Source organism: Rhincodon typus, chromosome 1, assembly GCF_021869965.1.
Source record: "Rhincodon typus isolate 14 chromosome 1, sRhiTyp1.1, whole genome shotgun sequence".
Lineage (NCBI taxonomy): Eukaryota > Metazoa > Chordata > Chondrichthyes > Orectolobiformes > Rhincodontidae > Rhincodon > Rhincodon typus.
This window is the reverse complement of record NC_063332.1, coordinates 76840926-76848617: the sequence shown is the minus strand read 5'-3', so window position 1 is coordinate 76848617 and position 7692 is coordinate 76840926. Positions and strand designations below refer to the sequence as shown.

The 7692-nt window shown below is 43.0% G+C and overlaps 1 non-coding gene across 1 annotated transcript; it reads left to right on the top strand.

Annotated features, from left to right (window-relative positions):
- Positions 1-1410: 1410 nt before the first annotated feature.
- On the top strand, positions 1411-1519 carry LOC125484967. Its single transcript, XR_007263754.1, has one exon. It is a non-coding gene; the product is annotated as a U6 spliceosomal RNA (small nuclear RNA).
- The last annotated feature ends 6173 nt before the right edge of the window (positions 1520-7692 follow it).

Genomic DNA, 7692 nt, shown 5'->3' with positions numbered 1-7692 from the left:
AACCCCTGACACTCCTGTTTATATCTGTAGCCAGGACTCCCTGATTGGATCAGATTAACAGCCTCAATCAGGGAAATCATATTCTATGAGGTCCATCTAGCTGACATAATTCCAATCACTACAGAAAGCATAAACACAATGTTCGAAGTACCCAGGAGGTCTGTCAGCATCTGTGAAGAGAGAATCAGAGTTAGCAGGCTGGATTTTCACTACCAAGCAGTTAGCTCACTTTGACAAAGTTCCTGATTCAACAGAACTGACTGGATTTGAAGGGAATCAAAACTTGTGAAGATAAGGCCAGAAATCAAAGTTCAGGATTATCAGATCATCTATGTTCTTATTGATTAGCAGAACAGACTCAATGGACTGAATGGCCTACTTCTGCTCCTACATTTTATGAACTTATTGTTTATAATTTAAAGTGTTATGGGGGTGGCGAAGTCATAAGATAGACTTGGACTTGCCATTGCGTTGAGTGAATGGCTAGGTGGGCTGTTTAGAAGGCCTACCTCAGTTCTCTGTTACTCTTTGCCAACAGTTTTACAAGTTATTCGGCCATACAGCTCTCATTTCCACAGCCAACATCCACTCGCTATGGCCTTTGATACCCTCCATGTCAACTCACCCATTCTTCACCATGGTCACTACCTCAGAGGTCATGTGGAAATGTACTGAAAATAAAACTCCCATCATGAAGCCCATTAATGCTTTGAAACCCAAAGTGGATAATCACTTGTAAAAACAAAGAAACTTCTATTCGTACCCAATACTGGAAAGTTAATCTTTTAATACTCTATAAGCTGTCAATCAAACCTTGAACTGGATACCCCTGCTGAGATAATTGCAGCATTTGAAAGTGAGCCAAGCTGGCTTAAATATATAGTAAGAACTTATAGGGAAATGTCAACAAATACTACATGAGCAGATGCTACAGCAACTGGTCTGTCAATCATTGCCATCCAGCAGAGTTTTTTTTCATAACCACTGACAGCTGCAGCCATAGAACATAGAACATAGAACATAGAACATTACAGCACAGTACAGGCCCTTCGGCCCTCGATGTTGCGCCAACCTGTGAAACCAATCTGAAGCCCATCTAACCTAAACTATTCTATTAAACTATTGTTGTTGTATGGTCTAAATGGTAAGAGTTCCAAAGGTTCTTGTGGGGCAGTGGTAGTGTCCTAGCTCTAAGCCAGGAGACCTGTGTTCCAGTCCCACTTGCTCCAGGCATATACAACAACATTGCTGAACCATGTTGATTCGAAGAAAGTATGTGTATTCTGGGTGTTTTCTTTAGAAACTGGGTAGTATTACTTAGGGCTGCAGTGGTACAGTGGTAGTGCCCTAGCTCTGAGCCAGAAGACTTGGTTTAAGAGGTAACATATCTGAACAGGTTGTTTAAAAATATTGTACTAGCTTAAGCAACATATACAGTAACATTGGAATGATACAAAGAACATTAGCATCGCCTCTGCACAAGGATGATATACAAAATCATGAAATGTTATAAAAGGGTCACGGCCCTAAGGGTTCTTGTGGCTCAGTGGTAGCATCCCTACCTCTCAGCCAGCAGACCTGGGTTCAAGCCCCACTTGGTGTGTAATAACATCATGAACAAATTGATCAGAGGAAATATAAATGGTGAGACTATAGGAGTCTCATGATTCAGTGACAGTGTTCTTACCTCTATGCCAGGATACTGGGGTTCAATTCCCACCTGCTTTAGATATAGTTTATATAAAGCTTTAGTTATTATAGTTATTATAAAGCTTTAGTTATATCTTGTTGGAATGGGTTGATTGATAATTTCTAATTGTTGGGAAAAAAGTTCTTTGGATCTTGACAGCTAATCAGATCTTTTCTGCCGTTCCAAAGCTTTTACATCTAATCCATGAACACTGTGAGTTGAAGGCTTTTGCAACCAGTTGTTTTATGGTATAAATGATAAGAGTTCCAAGGGCTCTTTGGGGCAGTGGTAGTATCCTACCTATAAGCCAGGAGTCCTGGGTTCCAGTCCTACTTGCTCCAGGCATACATAATAACACCACTGAACAGGTTGATGTGAATGCAGCACTAACTTCAAACCATAGAATCCCTAGAGTGTGGAAGCAGGCCATTCAGTTCATTGAGACTACACTGACCTTCCAAAGAACATCCACCCAGATCCCCTACGCAATAACCCCGCATTTCCCATGGTCAATCCACCTAACCTACACACCCCTGGACACTATGGGGCAATTTAGCATGGCCAGTCCACCTAACCTGCACATCTTTGGACTGTAGGTGGAAACCAGAGCACCTGGAGGAAACACCTGCAGGCACAGGGAGAATGGCAAACCCCACACCGATAGTCACCTGAGGGTGGAATTGAACCCAGGACCCTGGCACTGTGAGGTAGCAGTGCTAACCACTGAGTCACCCCATGCAGCAAATGGCCCTGCTGACTTCAATTTTCACTCACATGTGAATCACACCCATTCCCCAACTGACAAAAATGGAACCTGTCATAATTGGAGGCGAATCATCCATATTCAGGTCCCATCCAGCATTATTAAAGGTCAGTGGAGTCAGACAATCCAGCCACACATTTCAGTTTAAGGATCTTTTTTCAGAATTCAGGAAAAATGACCTTTAATTGAATGCGTATGAAAAATACATCCTTCATAATCCAGGATAATTGCAATACCAGTGTAGTATCAGATAATAGGCAACATCAGGACAGAGCTTTTATTGCCTCAGCCTTGCAGTATTTGGAAATCCTATTGTGTCAGCATGTGCTAGAGTACTGATTTGCTATTTACTGCAATTGAGCAACTTGGCAGCTCATTTTGTTTTTAATTGTCTGTCAATAAAGTTGTAGCAGGAGTTTGTTGAGCAGAAATATTTTTACTTGTGCCATCATGACTTTCCAGTCAATGGGCTCACTTGGAAGCAGGCTAAGAAACTCTCCAAAGTACGCCGTGGGCAATACCATCTTTGGCAATCATGAACTTTGTGGAATACCTCTTCTCAGCAGACAACCAGTTGGTGATGGCTTACCACTCAAATTAACTTCTGTTAGTTTGGGACTGTTCATTGGGAATTATCACTTAACACTCACTCCTGAATTTCAAGTTTAAGATCCAGATCGTGACAAAAGAAGTGAAGAAGACCTCTCCCAATATACTACCAGATGCTTTTCTCTATTTTAGTATAATTCTTTAGATGTAGTCATTTGCTCAGTGGATCACAACTACAGTGATTGTATTGATGCCTATAATTATTTCACAATTTTTCACAGATATATCATCTGGGCTTTTTTCATATCAATGGCAATAATCATCTCAGGAATTAAAATCCTGCAATGCAGCCTGTGAGAAGTCTAAAATGGGCAAAAGTCTCTTTTCACCACACACTGACAATTAGCAACAATGGAGAATTCACTGACAATAAAATCTGCAACATGTTCAACAAAAATTCTTCCCATCCCCACCTGAATGCAATCTGCCTAAAACAAAAGTTGCCAAAATTCCTGAAGTTCTCAGTTGTTTAATTTGCGTTTTGAAGGTATACATTAACCATTCAATACAATAAAGCTTGTTTGCACAGAGATTTGCAAGGATTATGTAGTTGTATTTGGTGTCAATGAGAGTGAGGCCCTCAGAGCTAACGTAAAAACATGTGATAATGAATTTACAGCCCATTTTACACCAATACAAAAGAACATATGGTGATGTGTAAAGTGCCAAAGGCCAATTTCACCCTCAAAATGTCCTAAGCATAACAGACATCACATTGAAGTGTTGAACAAACCTCAGCTGTCCATAAACAAGTTGCTGCAGTGATGAATGTATAACCAGCAGTTCTTCCATTTGTTTTAAATGCCACCTTTGGATCAGCTGACAGCCAGTCTGAATCAGAAGGTTGTGACTTGTGACTTGAATACGTAAATTAAGTACTAATGGAATGCTGAATTTCTGAAGTTGCAATCCTTCAGATGAGATGATTGCCAGAAAACTCTTCCCTCTACTGTATTAACTAAATCAAAAAAGCAAATATAAATGTGTTGGAATGTATAAATCTGTTCATTGCTAATATTGGAGCAAGTAAATTGAATAGGAGTTGATGAGTAGTAACTCCTGAAGAACTTCCTTTTCTTTATCCTTTCATGGGACGTGGGCATTAACAGCATTTACTACCAATCCTTAATTGACCAGAGGCAGTTAAGGGTCCATCACATTGCCATGAGTCTGGAGTCACGTGTAGATCAGACTAGGTAAAGACAACAAATTTCCTTCCCTAGGGGACATTAGTGAACCGAATGGGGTTATTTTTTTCTTAAAACGACAATCAAGAGGGGTAACATGGTTAACACTACTTGTTTTATAAATTACAGATTTTTAAAAATTTAATTCAAATGTCACCACCTGCCATGGGAAGATTCACAATTATGCCCCCAAGGAATTAGCCTGCCGTTCAGGATTGCTAAACCACATTATTACTCCACCTCTACCTCTCCTGAAGACCTGAGAGATTGAGAAACAGACAAGGTCAGGTGATCCTTTTGCTCTGTTCAAAGCCCGTTCAATCAAGCTCCCTCTGCATGGTTTACAGCTCTGGTCTAGATATGTTTCACTTCTTCTGAAGTTAAACTACTTACCACAATATTTGCAAAAGATCTTCAGAGTGATAAAATAAACTAATTCATTCTGTAAACATGTAATTGATTATATAACAAAGCAAATGTCTACAGTCATTAAAACCACAGTCACACCCATACATACCTGAACTCAAGAGGGACCAATATCCTTGCGAACAGGTTTGTTGGAGTTGTTGGGGAGGCTTTAAACTAGGTTGACAGGGGGATGGATATCAGAGCATTAGGTCAGAAGGTGGAGCAGTTGGTGCAAAGGTAGATGCAATGAACAGAGTGACTGTGAGGAAGGACAGACTAAAATGGCAGGAGGATGGGAGTCCATCCAGAAAGGCAGAAAGAAGCAATGCAGAGACCAAAGCAAAAGTTAGAAAAGAAAATAAGTAAAATTGGAGGACAGAATCAAATGCAAAAGACAAGAAGATTACTAGATTGTAAAGGGACAATGAGTTTAAGGGCACTTTATCTGAATGCCCGTAGTATTTGAAACAAAGTTGTGCAAATCAGTATGAAGGGGTATGATTTGGTTACAGAAACGTGGTTGCAGGCTGGTGATGACTGGGAACTAAATATCCAAGGGTTTCAGGTAATTCAGAAGGATAGACAGGAAGGTAAGGGAGGTGGGATCGCACTCTTAATTAAGGATGAGATCGGGGCGATACTGAGAGATGATATAGGATCTAAGGAGCAAAATATTGAATCCATCTGGGTGGAGATTAGCAATAGTAAGGTGAAGAAGTCACTGGTGGGAGTAGTCTATAGGCCATCCAGTAATAATGATCTAGTGGCACAGGCGATAAATCAAGAAATATCTGATGCATGTAAATTTGATGCACAGAGAGATCTGGGTGTTCAGGTCCATTGTACCCTGAAGGTGGCAACACAGATCGATAGAGTGGTCAAGAAGGCATACGGCATGCTTTCATTCATCGGACGGGCTATTGAGTACAAGGGTTGGCAGGTCATGTTGCAGTTGTATAGGACTTTGGTTCGACCACATTTGGAATACTGCGTACAGTTCTGGTCGCCACATTACCAAAAGGATGTGGATGCTTTGGAGAGGGTGCAGAGGAGATTCACCAGGATGTTGCCTGGTATGGAGGGCGCTAGCTATGAAGAGAGGTTGAGTAGATTAGGATTATTTACATTAGAAAGATGGAGGTTGATGGGGGACCTGATTGAGGTCTATAAAATCATGAGAGGTATAGACAGGGTGGATAGCAAGAAGCTTTTTCCCAGAGTGGGGGACTCAATTACTAGGGGTCACAATTTCAAGGTGAGAGGGGAAAAGTTTAAGGGAGATACGCATGGAAAGTTCTTTACGCAGAGGGTGGTGGGTGCCTGGAACGCGTTGCCAGCGGAGGTGGTAGAGGCGGGCACGATAGCGTCATTTAAGATGTATCTAGACAGATACATGAATGGGCAGGGAGCAGAGTGATACAGATCCTTGGAAAATAGGTGACAGGTTTAGATAGAGGATCTGGATCGGCACAGGCTTGAAGGGCCGAAGGGCCTGTTCCTGTGCTGTAATTTTCTTTGTTCTTTGTTCTTTGTAAGAATGGAACAGCAGTAGGTATGGGGGACTTTAACTTGCACATTGATTGGGCGAACCAAGTTGGTAGTTTTGAATAGGACTTCATAGAACTCAGAGATAGTAGGAACTGCAGATGCTGGAGAATCCGAGACAACAAGGTGCAGGGCTGGATGAACACAGCAGGCCAAGCAGCATCATAGGAGCAGAGAGGCTGACGTTTCGGGCCTAGACCCTTCATCAGAAAAGGGGGAGGGGAAGGGGGTTTTGAAATAAATAGGGAGAGAGTGGGAGGCGGATAGAAGAGGGATAGAGGAGAGGATAGGTGGAGAGGAAACAAACAGGTCGAAGAGGCGGGGATGGAGCCAGGAAAGGTGAGTGTAGGTAGGGAGTTAGGAAGGGGATAGGTCAGTCCCCTCCAGCTCCACCACACCCGGCACTTTTCCCTGCAACCGCAGGAAGTGCTACACCTGCCCCCATACCTCCTCCCTCACCCCCATCCCAGGCCCCAAGAAGACTTTCCACATCAAGCAGATGTTCACCTGCACATCTGCCAATGTGGTATACTGCATCCGCTGTACCCGGTGTGGCTTCCTCTACATCGGGGAAACCAAGCGGAGACTCGGGGATCGCTTTGCAGAACACCTACGCTCGGTTCGCAACAAACAACTGCACCTCCCAGTTGCGAACCATTTCAACTCCCCCTCCCATTCCTCAGACGACATGTCCATCCTGGGCCTCCTGCAGTGCCACAACGATGCCACCCGAAGGTTGCAGGAACAGCAACTCATATTCCGCTTGGGAACCCTGCAGCCCAATGGTATCAATGTGGATTTCACAAGTTTCAAAATCTCCCCTCCCCCCACCGCATCCCAAAACCAGTCCAGCTCGTCCCTGCCTCCCTAACCTGTTCTTCCTCCCACCTATCCCCTCCTCCCACCTCAAGCCGCACCTCCATCTCCTACCGACCAACCTCATCCCGCCCCCTTGACCTGTCCGTCCTTCATAGAACTCATCTGTGATAGCTTTCTCGAACAGCATGTTACCGAACCTACATGGGAACGTGCAATCTTAGATCTGGCTCTATGTAATGAGACAGGTAAAATTAATGATCTCGTAGTTAAGGAGTCCAGTTCTGAGGAAGGGTCACTGGACCCAAAACATTAACTCTGTTTTCTCCTCCACAGATGCTGCCAGACCTGCTGAGCTTTTCCAGCAACTTTGTTTTTGTTCGTAGTTAGAGATCTTCTCAGAAAGAGTGATCACAGTATGATCACATTTCGGATGCAAATGGAGGGTGAAATCAAAGCATCATCTAAAACCAGGGTTTTATGCTTAAACAAGGGAGGCTACAATGGGATGAGGAAGGAGTTGGCTAAGCAAGACTGGGAACACAAGCTCTATGGTGGACCAGTTGAGGAACAGTGGAAGACTTTTAAAGAGATTTTTCACAGTGCTCAAAACAAGTATATTCCCATCAAAAACAAGGATAGCAAGGGTAGAAGAGCCAGCCTTGGGTAACTAA